The sequence below is a fragment of the Bos taurus genome, chromosome 3 (genome assembly GCF_002263795.3).
Source record: "Bos taurus isolate L1 Dominette 01449 registration number 42190680 breed Hereford chromosome 3, ARS-UCD2.0, whole genome shotgun sequence".
Classification (NCBI taxonomy): Eukaryota; Metazoa; Chordata; class Mammalia; order Artiodactyla; family Bovidae; genus Bos; species Bos taurus.
The window spans coordinates 113,823,760-113,832,871 of record NC_037330.1 but is presented as its reverse complement, the minus strand read 5'-3'; the positions used below and the strand labels follow the sequence as shown (position 1 = coordinate 113,832,871).

At 43.7% G+C, this 9,112-nt stretch overlaps 1 long non-coding RNA gene across 1 annotated transcript; it reads right to left on the bottom strand.

The window, feature by feature from the left end:
- Positions 1 to 966: 966 nt before the first annotated feature.
- LOC132344953 (uncharacterized) lies at positions 967 to 8,835 on the bottom strand. Its single transcript, XR_009494036.1, has 3 exons — positions 8,405 to 8,835; positions 1,764 to 1,858; positions 967 to 1,109 (listed from the first exon to the last, which is right to left on the bottom strand). It is a non-coding gene; the product is annotated as an uncharacterized lncRNA (long non-coding RNA).
- Between the last annotated feature and the right edge of the window lie 277 nt (positions 8,836 to 9,112).

The following is a 9,112-nucleotide window of genomic DNA, read 5'->3' as shown; positions in this document are numbered from 1 at the left end:
ATAATTTTTGCTGATTGTAACTCAACAAAGTTGATAAAAAAGAAATTAGGGGCAGAAGGGGCTTGTAGGGTGCTGATGGTGTTCTGATTCCTGCTCTGGGTAATGGATACATCAAGTGATTCGCAATGCTAAAATCCATCAGGCTATATACTTATTATATGCGGTTTTTTCTATTAAAAAAACTAATGGTTTATTTAAAAAAGAAGTGAAAATACTATCATCCTTCACTGGAAGAAAAAACACATATAAGAAAACTTTTCAAACTGAAAAGAAGTCCAGCAGAAGTAGCTTGCCAGCTTATCTCACTCTCACTCATTTCCTGGAGTACCAGCTGGATAATCCCCGTTATTAGCTCTGGAATAGTGAAAAGGTGAGTCACGCTGATTAATGCAGCCTGGTTTTGAGAGGAGCTTTGAGTAATTCCCACATGAAGAAGAACCTGGAATTAATCACTGACTATTAAAGCTGTACAAGTGTTTGAATTAGTAGCCAACAAAATAAAACAAAGCCTATTCAAACATGCTTTTGAGCAGAAAATTTATACTTCAGATATGTGTGTTCCAGACAAAACAAGTGTATCATCCTGCCACGTGGAGCATGCAGTCCATAGAGCATGCGCACGAGGGCCCCAAGGCCACCACAGCTTCAGACACCACCAGGCTGCCACATAAGCGAACCTAGGAATTTCAGTCTTGAGATGCGGAGTTGCATGGATTACTTCTTTAAAAATTCTATTAGTCTCCTGTAGTTTGACTCTTACCTTTAGCATTGGTAGCTAACGACAGCAGAAAGTAACTATTTGTCACAAAGGCACGGTGACCCGTTAACCTGAAAAAACAACAAAGTGGAGTTTAAGAACACAGTCTCTAAAATCAAGCCCTCCCCTCAGTCTCGCCACTATGTTCTGAAGTTGGAGGAGAGGAAGACTTGGAAACCTGGCCCCAGAAGGGTACCTACCATAGTTTTACTGAACAGCAGTAGTTGGGTGGGTTCCCACAGTTTGGGGTTCACTCCGTGTCCAAAATCTTGGTTGGTCTGTGCACCCAGAGCAACTCATTCCATCCCAAATAAATTCAGCAAAACCTGGAGTCTGTTTGAAAAATGCCAACCTATAAATGTAAAGAGGAACACGGAACGATCCTCGTAATGTTGAATACATTTATGGCCATCCTACCCAAAAATCTAGATGAGAAAGAAAAATATAAACAGAAAGTTACTTTGTGAGCATGAAATCCCAACCAAAGGAGCTTACTAGATACTCTTAATGACTAAAGTAAAAACCTGGAACAGGCCGGAGAACAGAATTCAGGTACATATGGTGTGAGTCAGGCTCTCCCCTACACAGGGCAAAATTCAAAAGTGAATTTTGGTTTTGCCTTTTCTGTTTGCATGACCTTGAGTAAGTCATTAGTCTACATCAGGGTCCCAACCTCCAGGATCTAATGCCTGATGATCTGAGGTGGAGCTGATAATAATAAAAAAAAAAAGTACAGAATAAATGTAATGTGCTTGAATCATCCGGAAACCATTTCCCCTCTGTCCCTACCCTGGTCTGTGGAAAAACTGTCTTCCCCAAAACCAGTCCCTGGTGCCAGATAGGTTGGGGACCACTGGAGTACGTGACATGGGTTCCTGATCTACGTACCTACTTGTTGGGAAGTAGGACGTTGGAAAGATTAAGAAGATGTTCTGATAACACTGCAAACATGATTGTTTACAATCTGGTCTCCCTGCTGCCACTTCTCAGGGCCTGAAGCTCTCACCTGGAGGCTGCGTCCTCTGGAAGTCCTCATCATCCTTAGCAGTGCTGGGCGTATACCTGTTCCAGAGCATGATGTCATCTGCATCCACGTTGTTCCTGTAAACAAGGTTCCCTCCAGGGTGTCAGGCTCTCCCTCAGACGCATGCCGGCCACGAGATTCTGGTCTCCCTGCAGTGCCTTCTGTGCTAGTCCAGTTAATGCAACAGGCTTCCCACGAGGTTCCCCAGGTCCACTTCCCAGTCTCTTACATTGGTTTTTGTCAATTCCCATTACACTTGACTGGATCCTGATGGCCATTCTATAGCTCACCAGTTCCTTTTTCCTAGATTCCCACTGAACTTTGCCCCAAGCCAGTGTCTGGGCTTCTGCCCAATGTTGGAACTCTCTGGAAACAAATACAAAACTCTCACGTGTGGCATGAATTACACTGAAGTTCAACATTAGCCCCACTCCAGCCCACGGTTGCTATTTATCAGTTGACTGTGTCCTTAATTCTGAATAACAAACAACCACAGAGTCTGTAGGTCAGCTGGGAGTTAGCTGGTCCAGGCTCAGCTGAATAGGCTCTGGGGTGGCACTGCCCAGCGTGTGTCTCATCCTCCTCCCAGAAGCCGCAGGTCAGCTGAGTCATAAGTCTCCTTGGGTGATGCAGAAGCACAAAGGTGTGAGCAGAAACACAAATGCACATGCTGGGCACCTGCTGCACCCAGTCCACTTGATTTCCATTGGCCAAAGCAAATCAAACACGGGGGTTCTTCAAAAAATTAAAAGGACAGCTGCCAAGGCTTCCCTGGTGGCTCAGTGGTAAAGAATCCACGAGCCAATGCAAGGGACAGGGGTTCTATCCGTGGTCTGGGAAAATCCCACATGCCGCAGAGCAACAGAGTCTGTGCATCACAGCCACTGAGCCTGTGCTCTAGAGCCCGGAAGTCACAACTACTGCAGCCGGAACTTGTAACTACTGCAGCCCATATGCCCTAGGACCTGTGGTCCACAGCGAGAAGCCACTGCTACGAGAGACTGAGTACCTCAGCTAGAGAGCAGCCCCTCACTACACAGCTAGAGAAAAGCCTGCGCAGCAGTGAAAATCCAGCACGGACAATAAGGAGATAAAATTACATGTTTAAAAAATACAACTGCCATACGACCCAGCAATTCCACTTCTGGATATCCAAAGGAAATGAAATCAGGGTCTCAAAGAGCTATCTACACCCCTTGTCCACTGAGGATTTTCATAAAAGTCAACTTAAGTGTTCACAAACAGATGAATGGATAAAGAAGATAAGGTGGAATATCGTCACACTGTGGGAAAGAAAGAAACCCTATTACTTGTGACAACGTGGGTGCACCCTGAGGTGCACACAGGTGCACCCTGTGACAACGTGGGTGCATTATGAGAAGAGAATAAGTCAGAAAGAGATGAATACTGTGTTGTCACTTATATGTAGAATCTAAAAAAGCTTAACTCACAGAAACAAAGAGTAGAAAAGGGGTTACCCAGGGCTGAGGAGTGGGGGGGAGGAGAAACGCCAGTTGAAAGGTACACACATCCAGTTATAAGATGAATACGGCTCAGTGGTAAGGCATCAGCCTGCCAAGCAGAAGACTCGGGCTTGGTCCCTGGGTTGGGAAGATCTCCTGGAGTAGGAAATGGCAACCCACTCCAGTATTCTTGCCTAGGAAATCCCATGGACAGAGGAGCCTGGCAGGCTACAGTCCATGGGTCACAAAAGAGTTGGACAGGGTTTAGTGACTAAACAACACAAGATGAATATGATCTGAGACTGTAATGTTTAAAATGGTGAGTATAGTTAACAATACTGTATTATACACTTGAAAGTTGCCAATAGAATAATTCTTAAATGGTCTCAACACACATACAAAATGGTAATAAGGTGATGGAGGGTTAACTAACCCTATCATGGTAATCATGTCACAATATACACACATACGAAATCATCACATTGTATGTCTTAAACTTACACAATATTTTATGTAAATATATCTCAATAAAGCTAGAAAATAAAACATAGTGTGTGAATGTTATGAAAAAAATTAAAGAGTATTTCATGCTGTTGATTATAATGTTGGCAAAACTAAGAGTAGTTCTAATAACTCTGGTACTTCTCTCTATTTTCTATAGTCAAAGTGTATTTTTTAACATCAAAAACATTACTGAAATACCAAAAGAAGCAAAATAGGCAGGGAGAGAAAAAGACTTCTTTGTCCTCAACCATCAAATGTAAGTCCTGGCTTCCCTTTCAAGGGACCATTGTGGATCATTCATCTGCCCCTAGATCTAATTACGGACTGAGGAGTATGCTTTGCTGACTCCTGAACCATCACTGTGGCAAGTAGGATGAGAGACTATAAGATTGTCTTAATCCATGAATATAGAAATGGTACCAGCTAAACCAGGTGGCCCCTCCCAGGGGTGGGATGGATGTTTGAGAGGACACCATGACCATTCGTCTTAAATTCTCCTTCTGTGCACTATGTTCTGGGTTGTATATCGCCTCTTCATGTCTTATCCAGAACCCATGACCTTATTTGGAAATAGCATCTTAGCAGATATAACCAAGTTGATAAGGTTATACTGGGTTGCTGCTGCTGCTACTGCTAAGTCGCTTCAGTTGTGTCCGACTCTGTGAGACCCCAGAGACGGCAGCCCACCAGGCTCCGCCGTTCCTGGGATTCTCCAGGCAAGAACACTGGAGTGGGTTGCGTGGGTGCTAATCCAGGGACTGGTGTCCTTATAGGAAGGAAATTTAGAGACAGATTCTCAGTGAGGACACCATGTGATGATTGGATGCAGAGAAGGGGATGATGTAGCCACAAGCCAAGGAATGTCGAGGATTCCTGGCAGCCACCAAAAGATGAAAGACAGGCTTGGAATGGATTGCTCCCCAAAGCCTCCAGATGTGTGAGAGAAGACTCTTACCTGATGCTGTAAGCCACCCAACTCACAGTACTTTGTTAGAGCGGCCAAACAGGAAAGAACACTGAGGCAATATGAAGACCAGTTGTGTCATCTGGTTCTCCAAGTAGGCCCTTCCTCCTGACTTCCAACAAGCACACAGATTTGTCCTGTTTATATATAAACCAAGCTTCCCTGGTAGCTCAGATGGAAAAAAAAAAAAAATTCCGCCTACAATGCAGGAAGACCTGAATTTGATCTCTGGATTGGGAAGATCCCCTGGAAGAGGGCGTGTCAACCTACTCCAGTATTCTTGCTTGGAGAATCTCTATGTCCAGAGGAGCTTGGTGGGCTATAGTCCATAGGGTCGCAAAGAACTGGACATGATTGAGTGACTAAGCACATATATATTCCAATGGTCCTTTTAGAAATGGAAAGAGTAGGTCTGCAAGCAAACTTTGATCCTATGGTCTTTATATTTCTGTGAGTCTTTTTGCTCTACAAAAATGCATTAAATGGAAGGAAAATGAGGCTGGAAAACTTTTACTGAAATGCTTAAGTTCAAGGGATGGATTCCTTGAACTTGAAGCTACAATGTGGTTTTCTGTGTGTAGATGCAGTTTTGTGAATATGTGGGAAGGAGAGAGGTTGGGGGCAGAAGGCAGGGAGTGAGGGAGATATATTGAGAAAGAGAGAGAAAGGGAACAGGAAGACATTTTCTCTCAAGCAATTCATTTATCGGTAGTAAAAATAGCTGTGGATTCTGTTCCAGTCTGCACAGTCTGCCTTGTAATCCTCTGCTGTATTATTTGGCATATAGATTTAAGCATCCTTTTCTCACATAAGTCTAATTTATATCAAGAACAACTATATAAAGAAACCCTTGCACCATTTTTCTTTTAGCTAGTGGCAGGGAAAGTCATTCTTCAAAGCTTTTGACAGATGGAGTGGTTTACTTTTAAGCTCATACTAAGTTGGTCAACTGACCAAAAGGGTTCACTGCAGCAGGATGTAAATTTCAGACATATGTTTCTCACCAAGAGATAGAGATCTTTTTCAATGGGCTTTCATTGGACTGCAAGTACAAGTTTCAACATGGTTCCAGCTAGATTTGCATATAATTTCACTTTACCGCAAAGCAAGGAACATGGAAACTTCCTGTGGGTCATATGAGGCAGTTATAATAAAGAGTTGATCCAAATTAAAGAATGTATTAATTAAACAAGGATTTGTTTCACATTGATTGCAGCCTCTATATTATGGAATGATTTGCCTTTCCAGAGAAGGTAGAAAAAAATAGATCTACTGTTTTATATATAGAAAATTCATAATCAGTTGGGCAGAGGAATTCTAACCAGCTCTTTAAATACGCTCTAATTATAAAGGCATGGCAGGTTATGTTAAAGTAAAATTATTCATGACATTTGTTAAAGAACAGTGAGGCAGACTATTTAGGAGGCAAGGAGCAGGGTGGGATCAGTGGATGGAAAATTACTAAGAGAAAGCATCAGAAGTAAGAGATTCCGGTCAAATAGACTTGATAAAATTTTTGCTGGAGGCAAGCCAGGGTGATTAAGATATCTAAATTGGGGTGTGGGAGGGATTTGATCAGATGTCCAGGGAGGCCAGATACCAAATGTTTGTTTGTTCAGTCGCCAAGTTATGTCTGACTCTTTGTGACCAAATGGACTGCAGCACACCAGGCTTCTCTGTTCCTCACCATCCCCAAGAGTTTGCCCAAGTTCATGTCCATTGAATCAGTGATGCTATCTAACCATCTCATCCTCTGCTGCCTTATTCTCCTTCTGCCTTCAGTCTTTCCAGACATCAGAGTCGGCTCTTCACATCAGGTGGGCAAGGTATTGAAGCTTCGGCTTCAGCATCAGTCCTTCCAATGAATATTCAGGGTTGATTTCCTTAAGATTGACTGGTTTGATCTCTTTGCCATCCAAGATACCAAGTAAGGAAAAAAATCCATTTTCTGTAACTCACAGCACTTCCCCGATAACTCAGTTGGTAAGGAATCTGCCTGCAATGAGGGAGACCTGGGTTCGATGCCTGGGTTGGGAAGATCCCCTGGAGCAGGGAAAGGCTACCCACTCCAGTATTCTGGCCTGGAGAATATAGTTCATGGGGTCACAAGAGTTGAACACAACTGAGCACTTTCACTTTCACAGCACTTCTGTCAACAAATGTGTGGGGTTTTTTTCTGCACACTGATCAGTTCTGCAGCTCTCCAGATACCGATGGGGTATAGGACCCTATAATTCAGTTCTGACATGAACTGCCTGGCATTACTGCTTTCCCTACAAATTAAGGGGTCAGCCCCACAAGTCTGCCCACACATCAGATGTCGGTCACAAGTCCCAGAATATTACCTGTACTTCTGACCAAATGGCTATAAATCAGGGGCTCCCATCATCCCCTTTTGGGTTTGGTAATTTGTTGGAGAAATGGCTTACAAAATCCAGGAAATTGCTTTACTTCCTATTACCCATTTATTATGAAGGGTGTACCTTAGGAGCAGCCAGATGGAAACAATGGGTAGGGGCAGGCATGGGGGTGGGGCAGAGCTTTCAGGCTCTCTCTGGATGAGGCCCCCTCCCAGCACCTCCGTGTGTTCACCAACCTGGAAGCCCTCCCAACCCCATCATATGGGATATTTGATGGAGGCTCGGCTGATCAAATCATTGACCATTCATAATTAACTCCACCTTCAGCCCTTCTCCTCTCTACTCATTGGAAATGACCCTAATGCTGGGAAAGATTGAAGGCAGGAAGAGAAGGGGAAGACAGTGGATGATAAGGTTGGATGGCATCACCGACTCAATGGACATGAGTTCAAGCAAATTCTGGGAGACAGTGAAGGACTGAGGGACAGGGAAGCCTGGCGTGCTGCAGTCCACAGGGTGGCAAAGAGTCGGACATGACTTAGCGCCTGAACCATGAACAACAACAAGTTGTTCTGGCACTCGCTAATAGCACCCAAGTTCTATGCAGTTTTGATGTAAGAATAGCTAAATAAAAAGATTTTTCTTCTCCCTCTACAAAGAGCATAGATTCACAGAACAACAAAATGGCCATTTTCAGTGCCAAAAACTAGAGCAGTGATTTTCTGCATCTTCAAAACTCATAATGATGGGCCTGAATCTTTGGATATTTTTCAGATGAGAACAGTCAACAAACTACCAAGAAGCAGTTTTTCTGTGATGAGCATGCAATTCCTTTATAAACAGGAAAAAATAGACTTAAATGTCACGATGCACAATTCTGAATGTACCACATGGTCTTAATAACTATAAGACAAAAACTGAACCAAAAAAAAGATCTGAAGGAAATGCACTCAACCATTAACTATGCTTGTCTTTGGTAATAAGCATTTTTACAATTTTTCTACTCTTATTTCAAACTTAAAAAAACATCTAAGCATTACTTTGATAATGGAAGAAATTTATTTAACTTGCAAAAGCAAGAGAACAAGCAAGGAATTATTATTATAAGGAAATGTATTATTTCCACCACCACCAGTGAAAGAGAGAGAAGCCATGGGGACTGGAGACTGTCTTGAACTCATGTCTGGGGTCCAGGGCAGGGTCCCCTCTAGGGTGGGAGATGGTCAGAGGTGGCAGCAAGAAGACCACTTAGAGATTAGTTCCTTGAGTTCTGCCAACATCTTCCTGACAGTCACTACCTGCCCCTTTAATGCAGAAATCAGCTGCTGCTACCTGTTCCATTGGTTCCAGGTCCACAAGCATAGGTAGGAGTTGGAGGGACTTGGAGGCTGATCCTGGCGCTTGTAGAAAACACTTGCCTATCAATGCAGAAGACGCAAGAGATGAGGGTTTGATCCCTGGGTCAAGAAGATCCTCTGGAGAAGGACATGGCAACCCACACCAGAGAACCCCATGGACAAAGGAGCCTGGTGAGGTCACAAAGAGTAGTTGAATGTCTTTTGTTGGCTGCCCCCAAATAGTCATTTTAAAGGCAACTCCTTGTAATTGTGCATTATGTTTTGGATGGGGAGTTAGAAAGATAAACCTGCCAAGATCCCTGGGTAGCCTGGCATCCCCCAAAGTCCTGGAAACCCCAGGGAGCTGCAAAGAGTCAGAAAAGACTGAGTGCACACACATACCTGGAAAATATATGACCACAAGGGGGCAGGTACACAGACAAGCCTTGTCTTGTGCTGCTTGGACAGCAGGGAAAGTGCCTCAGGCAGGAGCTAGTCTGAGCCCTCCTCAGTAGGAGGAGGGCAAGGGAACTCAGGGATAGAGGGAGCATACATGTCTAGGTGAGAACAGAGAGGCTCTGCATCAGAGAGTTCTGAAAGCCAGCGGGGACTTAGGGCATTATGTTAATAACTATTGATACAGGCCCTATCTTATCAAGAGGTAAGAGCTGTCAGGTGAGGTTTCATAGGATCCACAAAGAGG